This window comes from Lissotriton vulgaris, chromosome 5 (genome assembly GCF_964263255.1).
Source record: "Lissotriton vulgaris chromosome 5, aLisVul1.2, whole genome shotgun sequence".
NCBI lineage: Eukaryota > Metazoa > Chordata > Amphibia > Caudata > Salamandridae > Lissotriton > Lissotriton vulgaris.
In genome coordinates, this window is record NC_141693.1 from 1,732,332,598 (window position 1) to 1,732,347,997 (window position 15,400).

Below are 15,400 nucleotides of genomic sequence, written 5' to 3' on the forward strand. Positions count from 1 at the left end.
CTTCCAAGGTGGGTAAACTGAGCACCATAAATGGAGTAATGACATCTGTTGTTTACAATGTTTAGAACCTGGAGAGGTGTGGCGTTTATTGCTATATTAAAAAAAACTGCTATTATTATTATTATGGCATCCCAAGCACCTGAAGCAAGACCCTTTGGGAAAATCGAAAGATGAAAAGATGGGCGGAAAGTGGGACTCTGACTGCCACTCATGATGGTATATCTAGAACATGACACAAGTGTGTGTGTGCAGAAGAGATACAAATAAACTGAGCCATGCCTGTGTATATTCGATGCCATGGCAGGCACTGATGTCTTCCTGTGGTCTCTCTTGGGGCTTATACTTCTGGTTTCATGTAATTTAGTAGAGGGTGGAGATACTGCCCTTTTGAGGGCTCGTACTGCTGCCCTATTTTGGAATCAGGAAGCCAACCTAAGCTTCCTTTTCCAGTCACCTTCCAGCTTTAAAATGTTCAACACTTACAGTGTATGAGGATAGAATGATAAACAGGTATGTGTAGGACCAGCAACTGCTATCCCTGTCTCGCCCTTTGGTACCCTGGAATGGGCCTTCCTAACCCTGTACCTAGGGGTGATGAAGGCAGTGGCACAGAAAATAAACATTCCACTTCTTTAGTTGCAATCTGTTTCCCTTCCCCTGGCACCTCTTGAGCAAAGAGTTGGATAGTGAAGGTCTAAAGTTGGGGCAGGGGATCACCTCTTTTCATATGAGATCAAATCCACCATCCCCGGCAATTTGGAGAATCCACTTCCATAGGTTGAGGTTTCCATTCCGTGTTAGTTGCTGTTATGTTAAACTCCATGGTTTTAGGTATGATGTCTGCTTTACACTCCCATTGCATCTGCACTTTACTTGCAGGAGACGTTTGAAGCAAAAAAGCCTCCCAAACAGTGTATACACAAATTTCTCTCACACTAATCTTTCAATGTTTTTATAGTTCATAAACTTTGTGAAGTTCACAAAAACTTCAATGAAAAAAACACCTTGTGAAGGTGCTGATGAAAGGCTTTTACAAGTTCAAACACCACTAGTCATTCCTCTGCCTCCTGCGATCAGAGGATGTTGGCCCTTGTATTGATTACCCTTATCTCAGAAGTAAAGAGCAATTGAAGTTACAGAGACCTAGGTCAAATCGCAATTGCTCCCAAGAGCAAATATAAGTTAGAGGATAATTGCCCCATTTTGACCAGTCATCCCGACTCTTAAGATGAAATATCAGGCATAAAAAATGTAGCCTGCCATGCTTTTTTCAATAATTTGGTAGTGAGTGGTTGTTTGTTTGACATGTCTCTGGTGACTAACTATTATGTCCAAAGGCCTTGGACATTAAAGCCCTGCTCTCTAGGTACCAAGTACCTCTATTTGGTTTACTTGAACATGAGCTCTTAAACATATAGTCCGTCTATCAGTCAAGGTTTACATTAGGATGTCAGAAGGATTCAGAACTAAGAAGTGACACCAAGTAGTAATGCTCTCCAGCAGAACTAGGCCTGCTTCCAGAGTGCCACTGGAAGTAAATGATATTAGTGTATTAACAGCATTATAGTTTTACTGCTCTTGCACATAATGTATATTTCGCTGCATTATTTGCAGAATCCAATAGAAAAAAGGTTTTGGGAAGTAAAAACGGATTAAATATTACAAAAATACTGCATGTAGAGTACAACACATTCCCCAACTTTTTCATAAATCGGGTTGTCATGTTCTTCTGGTCATTTCTGTACCCAGGCAATAAGCAGGTGAGACTTCTGCCAAGATAGTGTTAATATGTTCAGATAAAAGAGTGAGACTGAAAGCCTTTATCAACACTAGAAAACAAAATCCTTATATTGCTGAGCATTCTGTTGGATAGCAGATCTATCTATCTATCTATCTATCTATCTATCTATCTATCTATCTATCTATCTATCTATCTATCTATCTATCCATCTCTCTGTCTCTCTGCCCTTCTGCCTACTTATCTTAAAGCTCAAACATGCACCCTAAAATGGCCTCTTGGCACTGTTGCACAATGCATTGATCAGTAGTCTAGCTTAATTTTAATTATGCGTTTAAGGCAAATGGGACACAGAAACGTCCCACTTGTGCCCTAGTCTTGATAGCCCACATTGTCTTGTATAGCACAGTCCTGAGCTTGCTTAGCAGACCCTGTTGCCAACAAGTGCAATAAATACAGACTGAAACAATAATCAAGATGAACTCCACAATGCAATACTTGAAAACTATGATGTTTTCTTTTCTTCTGGAGCACATGCAGAGCACTCAAGGTAGCAATGCACTATCGTGTGAGGCCAGCTATAATAACAAGGGAGTGCTCCCAGAAAGCTTTCTTTACCTCACACTTGGACCAGCAGCCACCATACTCTCGTAATACATTACTCAGTTTTAAGAGGCATTGAATATTCAGGGAGGCTCACCGGCCCGGGCATCGCATTGTTTTTTGCAAGGCCCCTATTAAGTGAAAAGTGGTACCCATTTGTTTACATTCCAATATTCTGAAAGTGTCATGTGATTAGTGTGACCACCTCCCTCCAGGTCATTATGGACACTGTTTCCAGTTTGGACTTATAAGTAATGTTCTCATGCATTCTGGGTGTTGTAGTCTTGTCTCACTTACCTTGAACTAGTTGGACTAACACACCTGAAATCAATGGTTGGTAGGTGAAAGTTTCAGGGATGGAGACTGAGTCAACAATAACCTAGAGTGAAGTGGTGACCCTATAAGTAGTAGCTTTGCAAAAGAAGTTGGTGCAAATTGCTTTGTTTTAGGTTTACTTTGACCTTTCACTTATCTCACTGTTTACACCAAGGCACACCAAAGTACCTAGAAATAAATTACATCAGAACTGTTGTACTTTAAATCTAGGAACTCTTGGGGTGTTTTTTACTTGTTAATTCGTTATAGTGGTTTTAACAGAGGAGAGCGTTTGCTGGCTTTTAAGGACTGCGTGTTGTGCTCTCAGCGCCAGTAGCCCTAAAGTTAAGCAAACACTTTAAAATAAGGTAAATAAATCAATTCGTCATCATATATCACTTCCCAATGTTTCTTATCTGGGCATTTCACTAAAGCCTTTAACATTTCCAGGTGGGACATGGATCAGCAATGAAAAACCGGACTCGCCGCCTGCCTATTTCAATGATAAATCCCCATTTCGAAGGCACCTAAGACTCCATGCCGGAATAGCATATTATTACTGCACACCAGAATTCCTGATGCTCGCAGTATTTGTAATTCTGGGTGTGGGAATGTTAAATCTGTATTGCTACCTTTCTTTAACTAAGTGGCTAGCTAACAAGGGTGATGGACTGACCCGTCAACCATGCAGAAGATGTAGGGGTCCAGTTGCAATCTTTCTATTTGCCGTTATAAAAGCCATGTGAGGGACAGACTGGCTTTTGCCCATTTTTTCACAGGTTGTTCTGCTAAGTTCTGATGTTTCTTCTTTGCATAGTCAGATACTTTTCATTGTAATCAAACACAGACCAGCAGGAAAATATATCCAGACTATTTCTCTGCAAGTTTACCTTTCGCTGTATGCAAAACGGGAAACATATGCAGATTTTTTTTCTATTCAAGATTTCCTTTCACAGACCTGTAAGCAGCAAGTATTTCAACAGGTAAAAAACGCGGTTTTGTGTGAAAACAGGGTGACCAGGCATATTGGTTTTTCATCATATGCTGTCCTGCTAAATTAAGCGTATGTCCCGGTTTTCGAAACGGGTTGACTGAGCACACGCAGAGACAAGTTTTCATATTTTCCAGTGCAGAATTAATTAGCAACCCCTAGCAGAAAGCAATTAATGGCCAGATGTACACTGCTTTTTGCAGTCAATCGGGCTATTTGTGATAGCAAATACGCTTTTTACAATGTAACTTGCTACTGAATCTCAATATGAGTTTGCTATTAAATACCGATTCAGTATTTGGAAGGGGTGTCCCTCCAAATACCGAATCAGAATGGTATGTGTTAATGTTTTGAAACCAAATTTACAGAAATACTTTACCACCAGTTTAAAACTGGTGGCAACCCATTCGCATAAGGAAACGGTTCCCTTGGAAACTCCTACCCCTTTGAGAATATAAAAAAAAAAAAACATTTTACGAGCAGGCCAAGGTCCCTCTTAAAATATGAAACTGCAAAGTTACATTTTTTCTTTGTAAATCCATCTTATTTTCTTTTTAAGGAAAATGGGCTGCATTTTTATAAACAAAAGATTGCTTTATAAAAAAAGCAGTAACAAACATGGTGCTCTGTTGAACTCAGCAGACCGCCTTCCCTGCAATGGCTCACAAATTGCACCCTACCTCATTATTATGCATGAGATAGGTCTAGTTGCAACCACTAGGAATTGCTACTGAAACGCAAAAGAGTTTCATACATCAGAAATATTGATTTCCTAATTGCGATTCGGAGAAAATCGCATTTAGGAAATTGGTATTCCTAATGTTTGTACATCTGGCCCCAAGTTACAACAGATGACACAATGTGTATATGTTGCACTTTATTCTGTTTAACGCTGTATCTGTATTTTCTATATTAGTGACTGCCAGGTTCTGCTCTAAGCAGTAATGACATGAAACCTGAGGGGGCCCCCCTGCAAAGTACAGGGAGAGCCCCCCCCCCTACTGACACACTGAGGAGCTCTAAAGCAAGGGTCATGTGCTAAGGGGGCCCCCTTGCGCTTGGGGGGCCCGGCGCACAGCGGTGCTGCGGAGGACTTTGTTACGCCACTGGTTCTAAAGGTTGTTGCTCTGGGAGAACCAATAAGAAGCATGGGTGGGCCATGACGATGCATGGGGAGCAGCCATGGCTGGACTGTCAGCAGGGCAAGCGGGCAATCTCCTAGGAGGCTGGAGCCCCAGGAGGCCGTTTTTAGGTCTCGGACTGCAAAAGACTGCGCACATGCGCAGTTGAGCTGGCGAGACTTAATGACATAGAGGGATTTTCACTATTGAGGTTAAGCCCCGCCCCTCTTTTCTATTTGCTGGCGTCCTAAACGGTGGCCAGCCATTGGAGAACAGGTCATAGTGACGTTCTTCTTGCTCTCTAAGCCCCGTCTTTTTCAGACTGGGTTCCTTGACTTACGTTTGTCGTAAAAGCTTTCTTATCTTCTTTATGGGGCCATCTGTTTAGCTCCATAAAGAAGATAAGAAAGCTTTTACCACGAAGCTATGGTCCAAAGGCTGGGAGCCTCCCCAGGCAGGTCACAGCCGAGGTCACTGGTTTCCCAGTCCTCCCCAGTGCAGCTGGGCTGGGGTAGTTTGAGGAGGCCCTGGGAGGTGACGTACGAGCCCCGAAGTAGGTCTGGCAGTCCGTGTGCAGTGTGAGGGATTCCTACTTGAGACAGGGCGCATCCTATCATGAACTGGGATTTGATTACAGCGTCCCCGAGACTCCCCTCGTTTCCTACGAGCTGGTGGATGCGTGTGCCCTCACCTTCCCCGGGTGCTCCATCTACTGCAGTGAAGCAGGAAACCTGGCCGCAGTGCCACCACCCCTACCAATGAATACACCCAAGGCTGCGGCGGTTCCACTCTTCATTCATTCATTTGCGCATTCATTCACGTGTGTATTCGCTTTGCGCGAACAGAGCAGCACCTACTGGCCTCTTCTGGATGATCCTGCAAAAGCAGCTATGGAATAACCAGGTCGCTAATGGCGCTTGTGTCCCGGAAGCAGTTGGAACGCCGGGGCTGAGGGGGGACCAACAGCAGCCACAGAAGACGATCTAATACCATCCATTACAACAGACACCAGGTGCAGTGAGTCCCTCTAGCGCCAAGATGCGTTTGGGTAATTTTCCTCCCTGTGGTTTTGTAATAGTACTTTCATTTATACTCAGCCTGGACATGAGTTTCTGCACGGCCCCCAAACTTAACCCTCACGAGGACGTGAAAATGTTTAATTTTCTTGTGCTTTAGATGGTGCTGAAATTGTGGCAAGTACAGAAGAAAACATGTATTTATCAGACGTTTAATAAATAAATGGCTAAATACACAACTATCAATGGTAAAGCAAGTCATTGTGAGTCTTACGCCGCCTTCCCAGTATAACACTTTAATAAACATCATAAAAAATTTAAAATAGGATTCGTAAGTGACTCCAACGGCTTGCCGCATAACCTGCCATGTGTTAAAATGTTTAAAATTGTTTATTTGTGCACTTGGTGCCCATAGGCTGCTGGATTTTTGGATACGCATCGAGTGTCATGGTGGCTGTTAGTAGATATTAAGCACCAGTTGGCTTTTTTAAAATAAAACTTAAAATACACAGCAGTGACCTGCATGGGAGATGTGTCAACCGTGTAGCGTGTCGACCTAGTGTTTAACTGCACGTTAACGCCCGCGGAGGTAGTTAGTGTATCCGATTCAATATTAATTGCGATGCGCCTGTGATTTCCCAGCGAGGCATGCGCCCCCTAGCACAATGTGCCCTTTCATGCACTCAAGCCGCAGAAGAGGCCGTCATATGGAAACGTGCAGATGAAAATGTCCTGTTTCGCCCAGTCTGACAGTGGTCAAAAGGTGTTACTTTTTATGCTAACGGGATGTCAGGAGATGCGTCAATTCATGGCCCACAAACTGTGAGAACACTTTCACAATGTAAACAAGAATGTTTCTGTGTTACTGCAACCGGAGATGTTTGGGTGTGCCTGTCCGTGCGTGGCTACATGTACATCTGTCTGCTTCTGCATATGTATGCCTGAACGTGTGTATGTTTGTGTGTGCCTGTGCGCGCCTGCTTTGCCTGTGTAGGTGTGTCCCATTGCTACCCCTGTGTGTATTGCACGTATGGCTGTGTTCAGGAGCATGCCTGCGTGTCTCTCTGTATGCTTGTCTGCGTATATATATTTTCTTATAGTTGTGTGCTGAGTTTGCCTGCTTATGTACGTACGAAGGTGTTGGTGTGTGCTGTGCGTGCCAGTGTCTAAGAGTGCCTTGTTTGCGTGTCACCGGTGACACACCTGTGTCACTGCAGGCATGGTCACGTCTCTGGGTCCACTCAGCTCCAGGTGTTCCGTGTTTTTACAGTATTACTTTAACAGGCCTCGCGCTGTGTTGGGTGGATTCGGTATGAGGGGTGGGTGTGCGAGGGACCACGGAGAGTCGCGGAGTCCGAGGGTCTTGCAAGGGGGCCTGTTGGCCAGTACTTTTCTGTGATATGTACTGGGTGGATGCAGGTCCACCCCTAAGCAGATGTGCTGCTTGCGTCAGAGCCTCAGCTGTGCCGCGTCCCGGGGAGCCCCTGTTTGTATGTGTGTGGCTCTGTGTGTGTGTGAGTGTGTGTGTGGCTCTGTGTGTGTGTGTGGGGCTTTGTGTGTGTGGCTCTGTCTGTGTGTGGCTCTGTGTGTGTGTGTGTGTGGCTCTGTGTGTGTGAGTGGCACTGTGTGTGTGCCTCTGTGTGTGTGTGACACAATTATCAACGGTAAAGCAAGTCATTGTGAGTCTTATGACCCCCTCCCAGTATAACACTTTAATAAACAGACACATCCTAATAAATTAAAAATAGGATTTGTTAGGGACTCCAACTGATTGCCGCATAACCTGCCATGTGGTAAAATGTTAAAAATGGTTTATTTGTGCACTCTGTGCCGATAGGCTGCTGGATTTTTGGATACACATCGAATGTCATGGTGGCTGTTAGTAGATATTAAGCAACCGTTGGCTTTTTTTAAATAAAACTTGAAATACACAGCAGTGACCTGCGTGGGAGATATGTCAACCTCGTAGCGTGTCGACCAAGTCTTTAACTGCACGTTAACGCCCGCGGAGGTAGTCCATGTATTCGATTTAATAATAATCGCTCTGCGACTGTGATTTCCCAGCGAGGCTTGCGCCCCCTAGCACAATGTGCCCTTTCATGCACTCAAGCTGCTGAAGAGGCCGTCATCTGGAAACGTGCAGAAGAAAATGTCCTGTTTCGCCCAGTCTGACAGTGGTCAAAAGGTCTTACTTTTTATGCTAACAGGATGTCAGGAAATGCGTCAATTCATGGCCCACAAACTGTGATAACACTTTCACAATGTTAACAAGAATGTTTCTGTGTTACTGCGACCCGAGATTTTTGGGTGTGCCTGTCTGTGCGTGGCTACATGTACATCTCTCTGCTTCTGCATATGTATGCATGACCGTGTGTATGTTTGTGTGTGCCTGTGCGCGCCTGCTTTGACTGGGTAGGTGTGTCCCATTGCTACCCCTGTGTGTATTGCACATAGGGCTGTGTTCAGGAGCATGCCTGCGTGCCTCTCTGCATGCTTGTCTGCGTAAATATATTTTCATATAGTTGTGTGCTGAGTTTGTCTGCTTATGTATGTACGTGGGTGTCGGTGTATGCCTGTGCGCGAAAGTGTCTGAGAGTGCCTTGTTTGCGTGTCACTGGTGACACACCCGTGTCACTGCTGGCGTGGTCACGTCTCTAGGCCCACTCAGCTCCAGGTGTTCCGTGTTGTTACAGTATTACTTTAACAGTGGAGAAGTGTGGCTCACTGGTTAGAGCAGGCAGACCCTGAAGCAGAGGTCAGACCCGGGACCAGGGTTCAATTCCCGACGCGGCAGGGTGTTGAGCTCAAATGTCCACGGACTCGATAATTCTCGCTTCGGTGCCTGACCTAATCATGGGTTCACACTCTGCAACTCTGGGCATTAAGCTTGCTTAATCTCCACAACGGCCCCCCGCAGCGGGATGCCTGGCTTTCACCTTGGGGATGCCCTGTAGGGGCTATCTCACAGGGAAAAACCAGGACGGGTTCCCAAGGCAAGCGCGGAGATACCCCTTCGGGGGTCGATTCTGGCACTATATAAGAAATATAATAATAATAATAATAATAATAATATTAATAATAACAGGCCTCGCGCTGTGCTTGGTGGATTCGGTATGGGGGTGGGTGCGTGAGGGAGCGCGGAGAGTCGCGGAGTCCGAGTGTTTTGCGAGGGGACCTGTTGGCCAGTACTTTTCTGTGAAATGTACCTGGTGGATGCAGGTCCACCCCTAAGAAGATGTACTGCTTGCATCAGAGCCTCAGCTGTGCCGCGTCCCAGGGAGCCCCTGTGTGTGTGGGGCTGTGTGTGTGTGTGTGTGTGTGTGTATGTGTGTGTCGCTCTGCGTGTGTGTGGCTCAGTGTGTGTGTGGCTCTATGTGTGTGTGTGTGGCTCTGTGTGTGTGTGTGTGTGGCTGTGTGTGTGTGTCTCTGTGTATGTGTGTGTGGCTCTGTGTATGTGTGTGTGGCTGTTTTGTGGCTGTGTGTGTGTGGCTCTGTGTGTGTGTGGCTCTGTGTGTGTGGCTCTGTGTGTGTGTGTGGCTCTCTGTGTGGGTGCAAATGCAAAAGGTCTTTCATTTGCAAGAGATTAAGCTATTGGCATTGTAAATGACAATGCCATTTATTTATCTCTTTTCAAAACCAACACATAAATAAAAATGTTGTCATTTACAATGCCAATAGCTCTAACTTTTGCAAAGGCGAGACCGTTACATTGTAAATGCTTGTTGATACTTGGAGGGAGTGGTGGGGCATGTTACACTATCCTGGCGGCAACTTGAAAGAGTTGCTCAGGTTCTAGCGCTCATTAGCACGTCTGCACATTGTAGCTGAATTTAGCATTTTTGCCAGTCTGGCCTTGGGAGCAGCCAACAAACAACAAAGGCTTTTAGGAGATCTGATTTTATAAGCAGACGTCTGACCACGTTTGTCATTTCTGTAACGATAGCCACCTCACAATCAGCTAGATTCATGAAAGGAAATTGCGCTCGCAAAGGGCCAGATTCTGAGAATCTGGCCCTTTGCGAGCGCAATTTTTGCATTCGGGATTCATCATCCCAAATGCAAAAATCGCTATTTGCAAAATCGCATATTTGCGAGGAATTGCATTTAAGGAATCTCTATTAGAGATTCTTTAAATGCAATTCATAAACCAATTTTAAATTGCGAATTCGCAATATTTGGCCGCTATTTACCACAAAGTCTGACTTCGTGGTAAATAGCGAAAAAATAGAAAAATGCACTTTAGTGCATTTTTCTCTGTTGCATGTTACACACACACATGTCCTTTGGACATGTGTGTGCGCAACACCTGTGTAAATTTGCATTTCAGGGGTGCTACAGGGTGTCCTTTGGACACCCCTGGCTCCCTTGAAATCGCTATCTTATTCGCGATTAGCAAATTGCTAATCGCAAATAAGGAATACTCCCCATTCATTCCTATGGGCCTTTAGGCCCATAGGAATGAATGGGGAGTATTCCTTATTTGCAATTAGCAATTTGCTAATCGCAAATAAGGAATGTGTAGGATTCGCAATTTATTTAGCGATTCCTATATGAATCCCGTTTTGCAAGTCCTTAATAGCGATTCCTTAATAATCGCTATTAAGGACTCACAAAACGGCTCTTTGATGAATCTAGCTGAATGAGCTTTATTCTTTGCTTCTACATTTAATGCAACTATTTCAATAGGAGTTAAGGGTACAATGGGTGAAGACCACAAAACTTAAACTACATATCTGAGCCACACTGAAATATACTAGTAAAAGGCACTTCTGAAAAAAAAACATAACAGTGCTATACAAAATGCTTATTTAAATCTGATAAATAAATAATACCACTTACTTTGCACTCGCCGACTCAGTGATGCTGCGAGCGCAAGGTAAGTGATTTTATTTATATATTTTATTTTCCCTATCCTGTCGTATGTCGATTCACCCCCGCCACTCTTGCCTGTAACGCCTACCTGGTTACGAATATTCCACACTATGACTACTGCGTAATTCACTAAGGAAGACATCTGTTTAGCACTATGAGGCATTTCTTTTTAGAAAGCACCCCAATTGGTGCCTGTCAGTGCTTCTTAGATTTGTTCCTTTTGGTTTGCTATTGCACACAACAGTTGAAACTTTACCTCGCCTTTAAACCTGTCTTTTTTGTAGCATTAAACACATATTTAATCACGTGTTCTTATGTGGCGCTTGGTACGGTGCATTTTGCTATTTTGTAGCACTTTAAGTGAGAAATGTTCCTATTACTCAAATCAAAGCTACGCGTGGTATCAATCTTGGCATAATGAGACAAAGAGACGTCTCTTCTCGGCTTGAAATCTTTGCCCTGTTTGTTGCACTAGACGCCTGGAGGAGACAGTATTCTATCACATGTAACCATCTACACACACATGAATGCCACATGAATAAATAGAATTATTTATTGTACCCAATGTTAGAAGGTCATATTTCTCTGTGGACGTTTCGTTTCGTGTATTTTTCTATGGAACTGCTAGTTAGGAGGCCTAGCAGCAGGAATAAAATACAATTAATTACGACCAACATAAATATACTAATTGTATGCACATTTTTCTGGGGAAAGCAAAATCCTGTTCAGAGTCGTTTTTATCTGGCTGTGTGACTCCTAAGTACCTTGTTATGGAAGCCGGCGGTCTCTTTTGTTGCAGCGGGAGAGTCACGGTACACCCATGCTGTTCTTTAGTGTGTGACAGCAGCGGCCTCAGTCCCTGCTGCCCTCACCCCCATATGTCCGCGGACCTTAAGCGAGCCCAGTATGTGTCAATCATGGAAACTAAACAATTAAGCGGAGCGGCGGGGCTGCGGCAGGCTCCTGTGAAACATTAAGGGGGAAAAAAAACACATGTTGGTTTTCTAATTCTGATTCGGCCGTGGGGGTGGCAGGGGGTTGACTTGGGGTGCCTAGGTCCCCTGGCCCCTCTAGAATTGGGCCTGGTGAGTGCTGTCAAAAAAATCATTATGTGGCCCGGGGGGATGCAGAATTGTAGTCCTGTTTCTATGTTTGTGCAGTGTTCCGGTTTTCGGTTTTCAAAATCTCATCACCCTAGAGAAGTATTTCTAATATAGCTATCGTGTTTTGTGTTGAATAAGCTTGCTTGCAACGCCAATTGTCACAAAGATCACCATTTTTGTGAGGATGTGCCAAAGTGAAAAACCTATACATATGCTGATATGTTTTCTACAGAGGCAACAAAAACACACACACACTTGTGCAACTTCGCAGAACCCTAACGGAGGGTCAGGGGCCCTGATGGAATAGCCATGCAGCAGCTGGGATGCACGATGGTCACGTGGCAGCTGCTCGTCAATCAGCGCCTCTATTCACTTAGGATGGACTCCCGCCACGCCCCCGGGGTCAATAATTGCTTTGCTATGATGAGTGGTGATTTGTGGGAGGTCTGGTGAGAGTGTGACCTTCCCCCGGCCTGCTCGAGTGTTTGCTGCCCCGGCTGCCACCTCCTTGGCGGCTGAAAGCTGAGGCCGGCGATTCATCAATTATGCACCCGGGAACAAAGTGGCTGAGGGAGGGAATCTGTGAACTGCTGGCCTGGCATCAAGGGCTCTCAGGGGAGGGCAGGGAAGAGGCTGCGGTGAGGGGATGTGCCGGGGTAAGCGCGGGAGGAAGAAGGCTGAGTGAGGGTGGTGTCGAGGCCGCAGGGGGAGGAGACGGCGCAGGCTGTACAAGAAAGGGAGGTTGGTTAAAGTTTCTCGTCTCGGGAGGCAACTCTTTCCCACTCCTCTGATTCTTTTACCGCAAAGGGCATTCTGGGGCTTGCAGTCTCTAAGGCGGGGCGGCCACTGTGTTAGAAGACTACAAAATGACAGGGAAGGCGGTAGCAAAGTGTGGCAGGGTCCGAAGAACTGGTGGCTGAGGAGTATATGGAGGGGCTGTGAAAGAACCGGGCAAGAGCTCCCGGGACGGGGTCAGACAGTGGCCATTTAGAAGGAGTCAGACAAAGCAGCATTCAGCAGGACACTTGAGATGAGTCACGTGAATGCGAGGCCGTATACTGGATACAACAAGACAACACGTCACCACGTCTTGTTGTACAGCCAGGGGCGCAGTTAGCAATGCTTCTCAGTTTGTGTTTCAAAACGCTCATGTTTAAAAAAATATCTCAATGCAGTGATATAATATAATGTACTAATGTGAAAACGCGACCGTGTGTTAAAGAAATGAATAAACTGCGTGAAGACACCTTATTATATCCTAAGATGATTTTTGTTGCAAGACTTACATCAGGGATTGAAATGGGATGAAAAAACTTCGGTCTCATAAAGGGGCGTGGCACGTATAATTAAGGGCGTTGCTGAAAACATAAGATCAAAATCTGTGTTTAGCATAGTGTGCGCCAGACTGGTATTTTGCTGTTTCTGTCATTGCAACCAGATATATGATACAACAGGTAACATTATACCTACAACAAGCCAGGACTATTGGCTTGGTCAATGGTTGTTTGTTGCATAAGATAAATAAGTGACAACTATTGCTTGTTATATATGATATTGAAAAAAACTTCGACTTAAAGCTCTGGGGACACCACAGCAATGTTGCTGCTCCTGAGTTTCAAAAAGATAAGGGAACTCCAGAGAGAAAATGACTCTTCAAAGGATTTCCCTTTCCCTACAAGCTCACCTGGCATGACGTCATGCCGTAACTTCTCCACGAGTCAGAAGAGAGCAGAGCACATCAATGTGCCTCCTGTCCGGAAAAAAACGGACTGCAGTGACAGTAGGCACAAAACAGCCGAAAGAGACCCGTTTTGATGCCCTCTTTAAACAACTGCAGGTGCTCAGACCTGGTGAGACCCGGCCCACTTAAATCACTGACTTACATGCCAAATTGTTTCAGGGCTCGGATTGTGCACGGGCTTTTAGAACCAGAGCCGCCCCTTGGATCGGCTCTCCCAACTAATTTGTAGCTCACCCCCCTCTACTCTAAATAACTAACTGGGGCAGGGCAGACTGGGCCCCCGCCCACCTCTGGGACCCGGTGCCTCTGCAAGGGCGACACCATTCCTGCCATGATGACAATGCTGTTAGTAAACTGAGTGGTATTTGTCATATGCACCATGCATATCGTCTGGACTGTTACTATAGATAAAGGAACATTACATAGTTTATTAAATCACGTGTACATTACACAGCCTGACCTCGCAATTTGGAGGTGCTCTCCTATGTGTTCAGGAATAAAAAGGAGGCTCACTAAGATAAAGTATTTTCCTGGTGTTACACATTTAGACAAGGAGGAAAGACAGGATGGATCCCAGATTTTCCAGTTTCACACTGTGAAATCCAGCCTCTAGAGATAGATACCTATTTCTGACATCAAAGAATGTTTTGGCCACCCAGTTTATCCATTTGTTAAAGGTCGCCGACTGTTTTCCACAACTTGCCTGTAACTCATCTGTATGTGCCCCCCCATTACCACTGTACTGTATCTGTATCATATCTGAACATTTTTCAATAAAGAATCTTGAAATAAAAAAAAGAATGTTTTGGCCTTAATTCCGATCAAATATTAAAGTACGGAATTCATATTTTATTTGTGCCAATTTTACATAGTGCAAACCTTGTTCAAGGTCATAAAAGCGCTTCACAACAGAGACAGACTATTTTACATACTCTTTTCAGTCCTGGGACATTTGCTGGAATTTGCAGAATGCTCATCCGAGGCCAGGATTCAAATCTGGTTCCCTTGTTTCATAGTCTGCTACTGTACCTAGTAGGCCACGTCACATCTGTGAAATCTCAAAGTTCGAAGAGGACCTTAAGCCCAGCCGCAACCCGGCACCAGGCTGAAGCTGGCTCAAGCTTTCAGTGACTCGCTCGCCTCCATTTAGAGGTCGCCCGCTCCGATTTGTATTTTTTTCCCAACACAATGCCTCTTTGGGCCTAGTTATGGTTTGCTGTTTTAGAGAGGGTTGGTATGGTTACGGTTGCAGTGGAGGAAAAGGGGAAAATGGCAAAGAGCGAGGGAGGAAGAAAAGGAGAAGGGCGAACAATAAAAAGAGGAAAACTTTCGCAATAGGAGAAGAGAATAATGAGAAAGAAAGTAAGAAATAGCAATAAGGGTAATGGAAGATAAAGGGACCAGAAATGCAGCTGCCTGGGATAGAAGAGGAGGAAAGACAGAAAGGGAATTGGAGTTAGGGAGTAGAGAATGAGAGGGATGTAAAGGCTGGCGATAGAGAAGAGCGAAGGATAGAAAGGTACAATTCGGAGACCTGTAAGCAGGGATGCAGCTATTATTCAGGCAGAGGGTGTAGTGACCCGGGGATCTCTGCTTCTTAATGCGCAGGAAGGAGTCCTTAACAAATTCCAGACCGTCCAAAACGCGGCTGCAAGAATTTTACTTTCAATCCCCAAATTCACTTCAGTATCCCACCGCATCAAAGAGCTCCACTGGCTCCCAATCAGGAACCGAATAAAATTCAAGGCTCTTTGTATAGCTTACAAGACCCTTAATTATCCAGGGCCTAAGTTCCTAAAAATAGCTCTTCATCCTCTGGAGCATCGCAGAACACTTCGATCCTCTACTACTTGCATGCTGTCTGTCCCTCGGACAAAAAAAGCCACTTGGGGAGACAGGT

The 15,400-nt window shown here is 44.9% G+C and overlaps 1 protein-coding gene across 1 annotated transcript in view; it reads left to right on the forward strand.

Annotated features, from left to right (window-relative positions):
• PPP1R9B (protein phosphatase 1 regulatory subunit 9B) overlaps positions 1 to 15,400 on the forward strand; it is a 343,538-nt gene that overhangs the window by 194,436 nt on the left and 133,702 nt on the right. The gene's annotated exons all lie outside the window — the stretch shown is intronic.